This window comes from Sycon ciliatum, chromosome 7 (assembly GCF_964019385.1).
Source record: "Sycon ciliatum chromosome 7, ocSycCili1.1, whole genome shotgun sequence".
Classification (NCBI taxonomy): Eukaryota; Metazoa; Porifera; class Calcarea; order Leucosolenida; family Sycettidae; genus Sycon; species Sycon ciliatum.
In genome coordinates this window covers 7,445,560-7,456,946 of record NC_088649.1, presented here as the reverse complement: position 1 = coordinate 7,456,946, position 11,387 = coordinate 7,445,560, and positions in this window count along the sequence as shown.

The window sequence follows — 11,387 nt, the reverse complement described above, 5'->3', positions numbered from 1 at the left end:
CAAAACAGAGCGTGTGCTCCGCCCAGTGTGCTGTACTCGATTGCGACTGTGTTCAACTGCCTGATAGGAGTTTGCAACACAGCTTTCCTCCATCCTCGGACAACACTCGACGCGAGCCTTATTTTGTGACTTGTCAGCCGCTGATTAGCCCAGAAACTTCTCCATTCTGGTGTCGATCTCACAAGTAAACTACTTGCGAGCTTGAAGAAGTAAACAACATCGAAGAATGACTCGAATACCGCAGTTGCTTTTCGAAATATCGTGGATATCGCGGACTTTTGTTCAAATTACGGAAAACAACGCAGCCATGGAATCGCAAGTTCCTGGAGGGACAGACATCTGAGGGTAACCCGGGGAGTCACGGTGACTCTCGGATCAAAAACAACGATGCCCTGTCTCGAGTACTGCGTTGTGCTGGTGTGGAGTGTACGCATGACATCAGAAGATCCGATTATGCTCGACCAAGACCCTATGCAGAGCTGAATCAGACATTGCACACTCTGGGGGTTATGTAATCTTGGTAACACCAAACAATAGCATAGACAATACATTAATTTTTGTTGGTTTGCGCCTTGGAGAAGTGTTGGAGCTAGGTGTCAGGTCGCCGAATGTCTCAGTACTCCTCGTGAGTTTTGTGCCATTTTGTCGCACTCGCTGACTGTATAAGATCTGATTACGTTGGTGGACAGTTTGTCATAACTCGTAACATGTTGTCCTTTTCCTTTCACCATAACATTAGTTTTTCTTTTTGTACAAAGAGCTCAAGGAAACACATACAGGTTAGGATCCTACTTGTGTACATACACAGCATATAAGGCAGCCAAATGCAACGTAACGTTACCTCTACAAGGTGGCAATCCTGAGAGAACATCATCACGGCACAACTCACGACAATTAGGGCCCGGTCACACATGCACTGGGATTCGCTTCGGCGACGAGGTTCGGCGGCAGCGAGCCTGGTGTCGCTCCAGCGAAACCACGTGTGTGTGGTCACACATACAAACAGGGCACAACTCCTACTTTGGCGGAAAATGAGACTGTGGTGCATACGGTACGGAGAATAGACGAGGTCAATGACTATCTTGCACGCATTTTTGTTGCATGGACATCATACGCATACAAATTTCTCGTAGCAAGTCCATATACAGCAGACCGTGGTGTTTTCCGCTGAAGCGAATCCGCAGAAGCGACAGTCTCGCTTCGAAAATTTTGGAGGAAGCGGATTGGAGTTTCCGCTGAAGCGGAAGTTCCGCTTTTCGCCGTTGCCATGCCATTTTTCGCTCCTGCGACCTCGCTTCAGCGTATACGCTACTTTCGAGTGCATGTGTGACCGGGCCCTAAGTGCGTGTTGCCATTGCGCGAAATCGCGCATCTATGAGCGACATCCACATAAACTGCTGGGACCATGGTTGTGTACTCGAATCTCATTCTGAGCACCCTTTTTTCTTCCTTTTTTCAGCCGTTTTTTTGCAAAAAGTCCTCGAGCTCGATTTTTTTGATCGATCGTTCTTCAAGGAAAGACGAGTGGACAATCGATCAACAGGGCCGAGGACGAATGCGTCTGGTTGGAGTTCTTGCGTGGCACAGGATGACCAGACACACATATAGATACATTGCGACGATCTAATCTGCACAGTGTTTCCTAATACCGCACGCACGACGGTAAGTACAATTCATGTGATTTCAAATTGTTTGTGATCTACAACGTCGCTAGCAGGACGGAAATACAGCAACAGCACGACACCCGTTATACCAGGCAGTAACCAACAGTCACCTCCGTCACATTCTCCAGATCAGAAGGCAAGTGAGGCAGTGAACATGAAGAAATAAAGTATGAAAGAATGAAAAGTGAATAATTCAAAAATCTCAGAAACGTTGAACGTAAAAAACACTGAGAACAAGAAAAGTGACTTACTTCGATGGCAAAAGACAAAGCGAATGTTCCTCGTATGGACCTGGCTCTTGCGGAATCAGCCACACTGTGGAACCATGTGTTTGATTCCACAAGGGATGGCTACCTGCTCCTCACCAACCAGCCTCCACGACGGTGGTAAAGTCGCCAAAAAAACGAAAGTTGAACATTTTGTGCATGTATGCAATAGAAAATTTGGTCTGAGTATGTCGAGTGCACATTCGCACAGGACAAAGCCGTTGCGCAAGCTGTGACGCTGAAATTTCGTCCATTGGTAGCGAGGGTAACCCTGAGCTGGAAAGTGTAAGGGATGGCATGCTACACTCCCCCGCATACGCTTGACAGCACGATTTGAGGCGTGGAGTAGTAATATACCAGTATCTTACTACCCCCTGATACCTGATGCATGGGCGTCGTCATCTTCATCCCGCAGATCGAAAATGTACAGGTGTCGTGTGATTTCGCGCAATGGACAGATGTTGCTTGATGGACGGGGTACGGGTCTTGGCTCCAGTGGTTGTTGCCACCTCTGATGTCCACCATGAACGGTGCGAGAACAGCAATGGATTGTCAAAAACAATAGTATGGAATCCGAAGCGAGCAGAAATTCATACTCTGTTTGACGGAGTGTTCACAGAAGATCACAGGCACACTCAAATAAGTATAAAATGTGCAGCCTATGCAGAATCGAGGAGCTCACCATACTCAACAATGCCAAGCCCGAAGAGCCTGAACAAAAGAAGTGAACTAGTATCAAAATGCTGACGAGAAAACAGACTACAGCCGTCCCTCTTTAATCCGGCACTTTATAAACCAGCACCCTCTACATGTATAAACCAGCACAATATTCATTAGCCAAAATGTCCTCTTCATGCACATTACAATAGTAGATCAGATTTGTTAATCCAGCGCCCTCCCTAATCCAACAGAATTTCTTTAAAACAAATGGTGCCGGGTTATAAAGGGACCACTGTACTACTGTAAGTCGACAAAATTTCGGTCCATTCAAATTTCGGCCTCTCAGGGCTAAAACAAAATTTCGGGTGCAACAAATTTTCGGCCCGTACTGCTGCTGCCTGTATACACTGTCACACTGAACCTTGCGAAACTAAATTTCGGCTGAAACAAATTTTTGGCCAAATATGATGAAGCCGAAAATACCCGAAAATAAATATGCGCTGCATATTTGTTGACTTAGCGTAGTACATACGGAATTTCAAGCCTGGCATGACCTAGAGCAACAAGTTAGTAGCCAGTCGCAGCTACAGCGCAAGGTGTCCAGCACAATCAAGATGACTGGTTTTGCATACATCAGTGCAAAGCATATCCCTATAAAATCATCCATGAAGCCTGCGTGATATTAACCTTGAGCCGTGTAGGTGTATTGTTTCTACTCAATTCAGAGCCAAGTCTCATTCATGATCAAGTACATAATGATTAGTCTCGGGTTTTAGTATCAGTCGTCTGGTGATTGCATTAGCATGAAACTCAGAGTTACAACGAATCTCAACTGGCCCCTTTTTCTCTTTCTCATTTGACTTGAGAAGATGTAGACACGGTCGCTACTAGGTCATCACTTGAACTTTCCATATTTCCCTCTTAGCTTGCTTGTTCAATAAGTCAATCAGATTGGCAAGAATCGATGAAGTTAATAGAGCTAAGAATAAAATGAAGGCCTAAGAATAAAATAAAGGCCGCAGACATCACGCAACTAAGTTACTTGTTCGACATGCATGTGTATTTTGCCTAAGAATAAAATAAAGGCCGCAGACATCACGCAACTAAGTTACTTGTTCGACATGCATGTGTATTTTATAACAATAATATTACTTGTATAATCCAGGAGTGATTTTCCCGTTCCAATCATCAGTAGGAAAGAAACGGAACTTCGCGGGATGAACAGTTTGCGTTGAGCCGGTATCCGCACCAACCTTGGCGTGTCCCGTACTGAGCAGTGGACTCGGCGACTGGCGAGTGCGGAGCTGGCTCGTCGCTTCGGATTATAAGTTTTATAAGTTTTCCAAAGGCGTATTATTAGAGGCAGTAATCAGCGATATGCTCCGTATGCATCATTTGCGATGGCTCGGCCACACACACACACACACACACACACACACACACACACACACACATACGCACGCACACACATACATACACACATATACACACATACACACAGTTACGTGTTGAACATAGACGCACGCACGCATGCATACATACTAGGCCTAATAAAATACGAGCTTCTAGGCTTCTTCGTCTTACCGGTTTAGCATTTGCAGCGCGCAAGCGCCTTGCTTACACTAGCGCCACGGAAGGAGTAGAAAGATACCTGACGGTTGATAGTCGGTAGAAACCAGTCCGGTGGATGGATGCATAGCGATGCATTTCCTACTCTATCGCATTGGACTTCGCATCGCGCACCGAACGTTGAGGAAACTGGACCTCCGAATTGCATGGCACAGTGTAGTACGGTCCAGCGAACAACTGAACACCAAACTAAGCCGTTCGCGAATGCTCCCAAACACCAACAGAAGGCTCAGAATACTGCACGTACCATAGTGGACCAACTGGACTTGAAAAAGACAACAAACCGACAACGAACCTCGCGCAATGAGCGACGAAACAATTCCTTCCTCCAGCAAGTCGTCAAAATAATTCTGGCTGCCCTTTCTCAGAGTTTCTGAACCGAACCAGGATCAGTTTCTCCTTTCGTCCTCGGCCGGCCAGTACATGCATGTGCGAACGCCATCCGGGCCGTGTAGTTCACACTTTGACCCCGCCGAGGTGACAGGAAATGAGTGGCAAAATACCACTCCGTGGTGACATATCATGTATACCGATACTGCAATGGACCGTATGCGTGTTAAAACAAAATGGCGTCACGATTTATTGAAAGTGGTATAGTTGGTGGTACGAGTGTTCAAACCCATTTGAACTTCATACTGTTCGTCTTCTTTTTGACATGCTCTCTTTCCATCGTCCTTAGCTTTTGTTTGTTGAGAGCTGTTTTGGCTTTCTCCTATACCTCTGGGGGATGCCAAGTGATGGTTTTGAGAGGCTGGTGATGGCTGTGAGCGAGAGTTTGCCGATCGGCGTCGTCCTCGCTATAGCGATGAAAATACTAGTTACTGCGCACCTGGCAGATATCACAACACGTCGGAGCGTCCAGGAGCAAAGGAATCTTGGGTTTTCACTGGAATCTAGTTCCTCCAGCATCGTGTAGCCCACCGTCGGTGAATGGCGGTCCAGAAAGGTTGAACCTGGTCTTCTGCAGCATCTCGCAGTCCTGCGAGGCACACTGAATACGCCTGTCATGTATTCTACAAATAAAAATCACGAAGTAGTGGACTTTACAGTGATGAGTCTATCCTGTATGCTGCAAAAGACGCAGGAAATGTGACTGGTGTCCGTACACTGGACGCCAATATCATCCCAGTCTTCTCCTGCAGGATCTGTTTGACATTGACATACCGGTATGCAGTGGGTCGACATTGGCCTGGTTTGGCAGCTATCTGCCTGGGTGGATGTAGCAGGTTTGCATTGGCGCGTCGTCCAGTCCGACATTTTCTTGTAACTGTGGAGTACCGGCAGGGTTTGAGAGGTTGCTCGTGCTGTGAACACATCTCTACTGCCTGTCTTGTCCTGGAAGTGCCGTCTCGCCGCTTCCTTGCTCTACAGTCACGCCGTTATTTCGCTTTGTTTCGTGGTGCAGCTCAAAACCTGCCCAAACAACTGTGAGCTTGCAACATGGTATGGACAAATTCACTCCCTGGGCCATGGCAAGATCTGTTCAGCGCGGGCTATTCCAACCTCCAAGTGCATAGTCACCGATCGATCCATGCGATGGTGGTTGACCTACAAAGAGCCAAGGTCTACGAGTACTACTATTGGATGCTGTCTACATGCAGTCAACAAAATCAAAGTACCTCAGTATGCCCCAGAATAGGGCATGTGCATCTATAGCATGACACAACAGGGGTTCTGGCGGCACCTGTCAAACAAGCAGTAGCGACTAGTGCCAGCTACCTATTGGAGGCTAGCCGCTACAGTCTGTCACTGGAGATAATTATTATGTTCACTGTTTAGACTGAGCACAACAATGATGCCTAATCAATCTGCCCGATGTGTGTTCTGTTCCACCTAATTATAACGTCCCATCGCATCAACCCTACTACACGCACATGTCGTCACTCTAGCACGACTTGTGTTATTATTGTTTATTTTGATTCGCACGATAAATAGAGCACAATAAACGTTAACTTGACCGAAGGTTGAAGGTGACTGCAGATAGAGGAACACATTGAGGTACAGGTACCGGCATCAATACAGTATCAGAGAGAAACAAACAAAAATGAGAGGTACGCAGAAAAAACTCTCGTAAGCCCAAGGGGAAGTGGTTGATGAGGGATGAATGCACTCTCCACACTCATCTACACTGTTCGTGGAAATGCACACATACATACAATAATATACAACATAGCAATAGCATGCACAGAACCGAACAATTTCATGTTCACACATGCAAGCACAGACCTGAACATTAGTACCAAAAGCCGATACAGACAATATCCCCATACACACAGACGCACACACACACACAATGTCCCATGTATGGGCCCGTGGCAAGAAAAGCACGCAAATCTACAAATGCACTTTGTGAACCCACAGATTTTCTCTTATAGCAACGATAACGGATCTGATTCTGAATGAAACACACACACACACAATACAATCATTGAATGCCCATCCGCAGATGATGGCAGGTCCTGAAAGAACAGGCAGTGTTCCAGTGATAGGGAACAGAACTTCGAGTGGCGAGTGAGGTATACACACACACACACACACGTGCGTGCGCGGGCACACACTAAAGTATTCAGAAATAGAATCGACATTGTAGTATTCATTGGTTGGGGAATGGAAAGGAAAATAAAACATTGCTGTAGGTTATTGTTGTAAGGACACTGGGAGCACAACAGAAAGGTAAGCAACTTGCTTTGATGGAAAGAAAGTTATTATTCCACGGATCTCAGAAGGAAGGAACGTTCCAGAATGCTGCACTGGCAACAGGCGGCCTGCATGTGCGCGGCCCCTGCAGTCGGTCCAGCTGCCGGCCTTGCAGTGCTGAAAAGAATGTGCAGTACAGCATGTCACATAGTATCGCAGCCTGGACAAATAGGCGCTGGGAAGTCCTAGTTATGTGCTCACCTACACCACGATGCACCAATCTTCTGAGCTACTTTGGCAACAACTTTGTCCACTTGAGACTCCCATGGGCTGAGCCAGTTGTTGAGGGCTGCACCAAGGTGGACGGCAATGACCGCTGATGGCAAGGCAATCCATGACACACAGTCACTAGGGCATCGTCAACATGGCGCTGAGGCTGGATCGATAAAATCAACCTTTAGGCTGCCGCGGGGTTGACAACGAGGCCGCTGTCTCGAAGCTAGTCAGTCAGCCTGGTCACCGCCATTGACGAACCAGTCGGTTGTGACAAGTGTGGTGCAATATTGTCAGCAAATTCAGTACTCAGGATAAGATGAGTGACAAAGGGAACGTTGTGTTTGATAATATTGAAGTGAACAGGGATGATCACAAACCCTGCGCGTACTCCACCGTGAGTTACAAGAAAATTCCGGACTGGACGACGAGCAAACACCAACCTGCTACATCCAACCAGGCAGATACTATTACGATAGCTGCCAAACCAGGTCAATGCCGACCTACTGCATAATGTCAATGTCAAACAGATCAGGCCTGCAGGAGAAGACTGGGGTGTTGGCGTCCAGTCACTGAGTGTACAGACACCAGTCACATTTCCTGTGTCTTTTGCAGCATACAGGATAGACTCATCACTGTAAAGTCCACTACTTCGTGATTTTTATTTGTAGAATACATGACAGGCGTATTCAGTGTGCCTCGCAGGACTGCGAGATGCTGCAGAAGACCAGGTTCGACCTTTCTGGACCGCCATTCACCGACGGTGGGCTACACGATGCTGGAGGAACTAGATTCCAGTGAAAACCCAAGATTCCTTTGCTCCTGGACGCTCCGACGTGTTGTGATATCTGCCAGGTGCGCAGTAACTAGTATTTTCATCGCTATAGCGAGGACGCCGCCGATCGGCAAACTCTCGCTCACAGCCATCACCAGCCTCTCAAAACCATCACTTGGCATCCCCCAGAGGTATAGGAGAAAGCCAAAACAGCTCTCAACAAACAAAAGCTAAGGACGATGGAAAGAGAGCATGTCAAAAAGAAGACGAACAGTATGAAGTTCAAATGGGTTTGAACACTCGTACCACCAACTATACCACTTTCAATAAATCGTGACGCCATTTTGTTTTAACATGAATATCGCGGATCAGGGCCAAAGAAATCCATCCCCACGTGCCGAAAGCAGCGGCAAGGTAGTATTGACTGTACGATGTAATAGTAGATCTACAAGATAGTGCTAGCTAGGCTTCTCGGCACCCGACCTGCTCATATTCATGGTGATAGCACATATGTCATTCCCCTGATGTATCCAAACATCAGATGGAAGGTACCGGAAGAAGACAATGCACTGTGGACGTGCAACAAGGAACTGCGACGTTCCGTTCCGTCTGCGCACCTGTGCAGCAGACTACTAAACCATGCTCTTGACAGTCTTGTGCACAACGAAATTCGTAGCCCCGAAACGAATATTTCATGTAAGGCCACCCTTTGTTAATTCATTGTTTAACGTCCTTTTTTTCGCGAAAAGGTACGCGGGAGGGCGGAAAAAAACAAAAGCCCATTCCAAAAACTGGAAACCCCAATCAAACATTTTGACCAGTAAAGCATGTGATATATACAATATTTCTTGGTCTAACGGCACTTGCAGGCATAGAACAACACTCTTTGATGGTACATTGGAGCACATGCCTGATGAATCCAACAAAACAGGCACATAGCATGGAGTACATCTGGATTTTTACTAGGACACACACGTACGATATTTAAAAGCCAACAAAAAAAAGAAAAAGAACACAAGACAAAGGCATGCCCGGGAGGCAAGATTATAAGTTTAAGGTCATGATCGGCACACTGTGAAACTACACAATCATGTATGTACAACTTCGCATATTATTGGTACTACTACAGTAGGTATCGGTTATAGTAGGCCTTGACGGATTATGCTAGCATAATTTTTCGCATAATTCCTACCAAAATCGAATAATCGCACACATGTAATTCGAGGCAAATTGCATACGAATCGCATAAATTGGAATAATCCGCCTGTTCGCATCAAATTCCATACAGTTTTACATGTTCTACAAGTACAAGTACAAGTTGATGCACCAGGAAGTCGTAGGTTTACGACTCCCTTAACACCATGTCCAGTCCACTACATTCAGTGACGGTCGTAGCTAGGTCGGACGGTGCGTTGAACTTTTGCTACTACAGTACAGCGCCCTCTACAAAAAATTCCCCTGTTGTTTCGCACAGAACCATCATATACATAAGCAGCATATGTGAGCATAATGCGGCATAATAATGTATAACTTTTAGCATAATTCTGCAATTTTTTTAGCAATGCGAAAAGCATAATTTCACGAAAATATTAGCATAATCCGTCAAGGCCTAGGTTATAGCGTGGGTGTTTGAAAAACGACATTTGATTCTTATTGCCGATATTTCTTACACACGATAAATCACGTGTGACATATCATATGCACGTGTGACATCATACATGTACATGTACATGTACATGACTTGTACATGTATGCGCGCACGTAACTCGTTTGGCATGTGGACACGTACACATGATACACGTACACACGGATCAATCAGACTCGCGGTCGTGCTAGGCGACTGCGGAGCAGCGGATACGAGAGAAGTCGGAAGAAAGAGTCCGACTGGACAGAAAAAGTGATTCTCCAATGCTCCCTTGGACATAACTCTCTTTTTGTGCTGAATATTATTGTATTGAGTATGCACAGAGCACAGATGTTATTACTACAGGCGATACACTTTGCACTAATCTGGCATATTTTGCTACACAAAATCCATTCTTAGGGCCGATATATTCTACTATGCGATAATACTGCTTGTAAGAATAAATATACACATAAAATATGTGTTATGATTATGAAAAAATGAGTGTTCATTCTTGTAAGCAGTATATTCTTGTATACGACCACACTATAACCGATACGCACTGTACTTTCTTGTTTTTTTTTCCAGTCTGAGGCAAAAAGGTACGCGGGCGCGGACGTTAAACAACGAAAAAAGAAAGGGTGGCCTAACGAATATTCGTAAAACGTGAGGTTGCGCGCAACGTGTGAACGTTTTCGCAGCAGGTCGACACGGCAGCGTTATCACAGGTGTGAAGAGTCAAGACACTTGGATCACTATCAGTACTCGTAGATCTAGTAGATCTACTAGTGGTGGCCTGCGGATGCGAAGGCTAGTTTGTGTGTTTCTGAACATTCAACTTTCAAGCGTGGCCGACGCGGATCCCGCGAATATTATTATTATCAGGGAGTCGTCGATGATGGCATACGACTCCCTGATAATAATTATTATTATTGTAGTACTCCAAGTGACGAAAAATAATTTCGTAGATCTGCTCTGTTTCGGTCGCCTTTGGACGGATCTTCGTAGCAACTTTCGTTACTCGAACCCGGACGGTCAAAATCTTACGAAGTTTCGTTGTGCGCAACCTCTAAAAATGATAGTGCTGTGTCCGCAGCTTCTGTCTTCGCCAATCGCGCTATTAGTATTAGTCCTGATCTCTGCTGCACGCAACGTAACTTCGCACTGACTGTGACAGACTGTGCAATTCAATAGAGAGTTTACGCTTCACAGTTTTTTTCAATTTCGAACGTGAGGTCTCACGGTCGAAATATTTAAAGGCGTTTCTCACATTGTAGATCTACGTGAGATTTCAACGCCACAGGCACAGAGCTAGAGCTCCACTATAGGCCTTGGCGGATAATGCTCGAAAAGGTGGCAGATTCTGCTCGAAAAGCAGTGAAATTGGCAGAACCATACAAACCTTATGGCGGGCAATTCCTCGAATTCTGCTCCATTTCTTTATCCACATACCAAACATGCATGAAACTTACCAGAAAAAGTACCGAATTCTGCCAATTTTTCTGCCGGCATTATCCGCCAAGACCTACTCCACTAGCCTCCAGCTCACAGTGAACAAAGTGATTCAACGCATGTTTTTCTCACTTTCGAAATAATTGAAAGAATGTCCAGCGTAACCTCTCTAATATCAAGACTATGCTCTGGTGTACCTGTGTACGGTCGTCATTGACGCCGAGAGCTAGAGACCCATCCATGCACACAATAGTCATAGTCATTCTATCCAGACTTCGAAACTCACACTCAAGTTCCTGTGAACTTGAACTACACGCGAATAGTAATGATTGTCATGCCGTGTGGAGGCCAAAGGTTCAAGCCTGGTTGTCACTACTCGGCCGATTGCTCGGCTGATTCTCTGACAT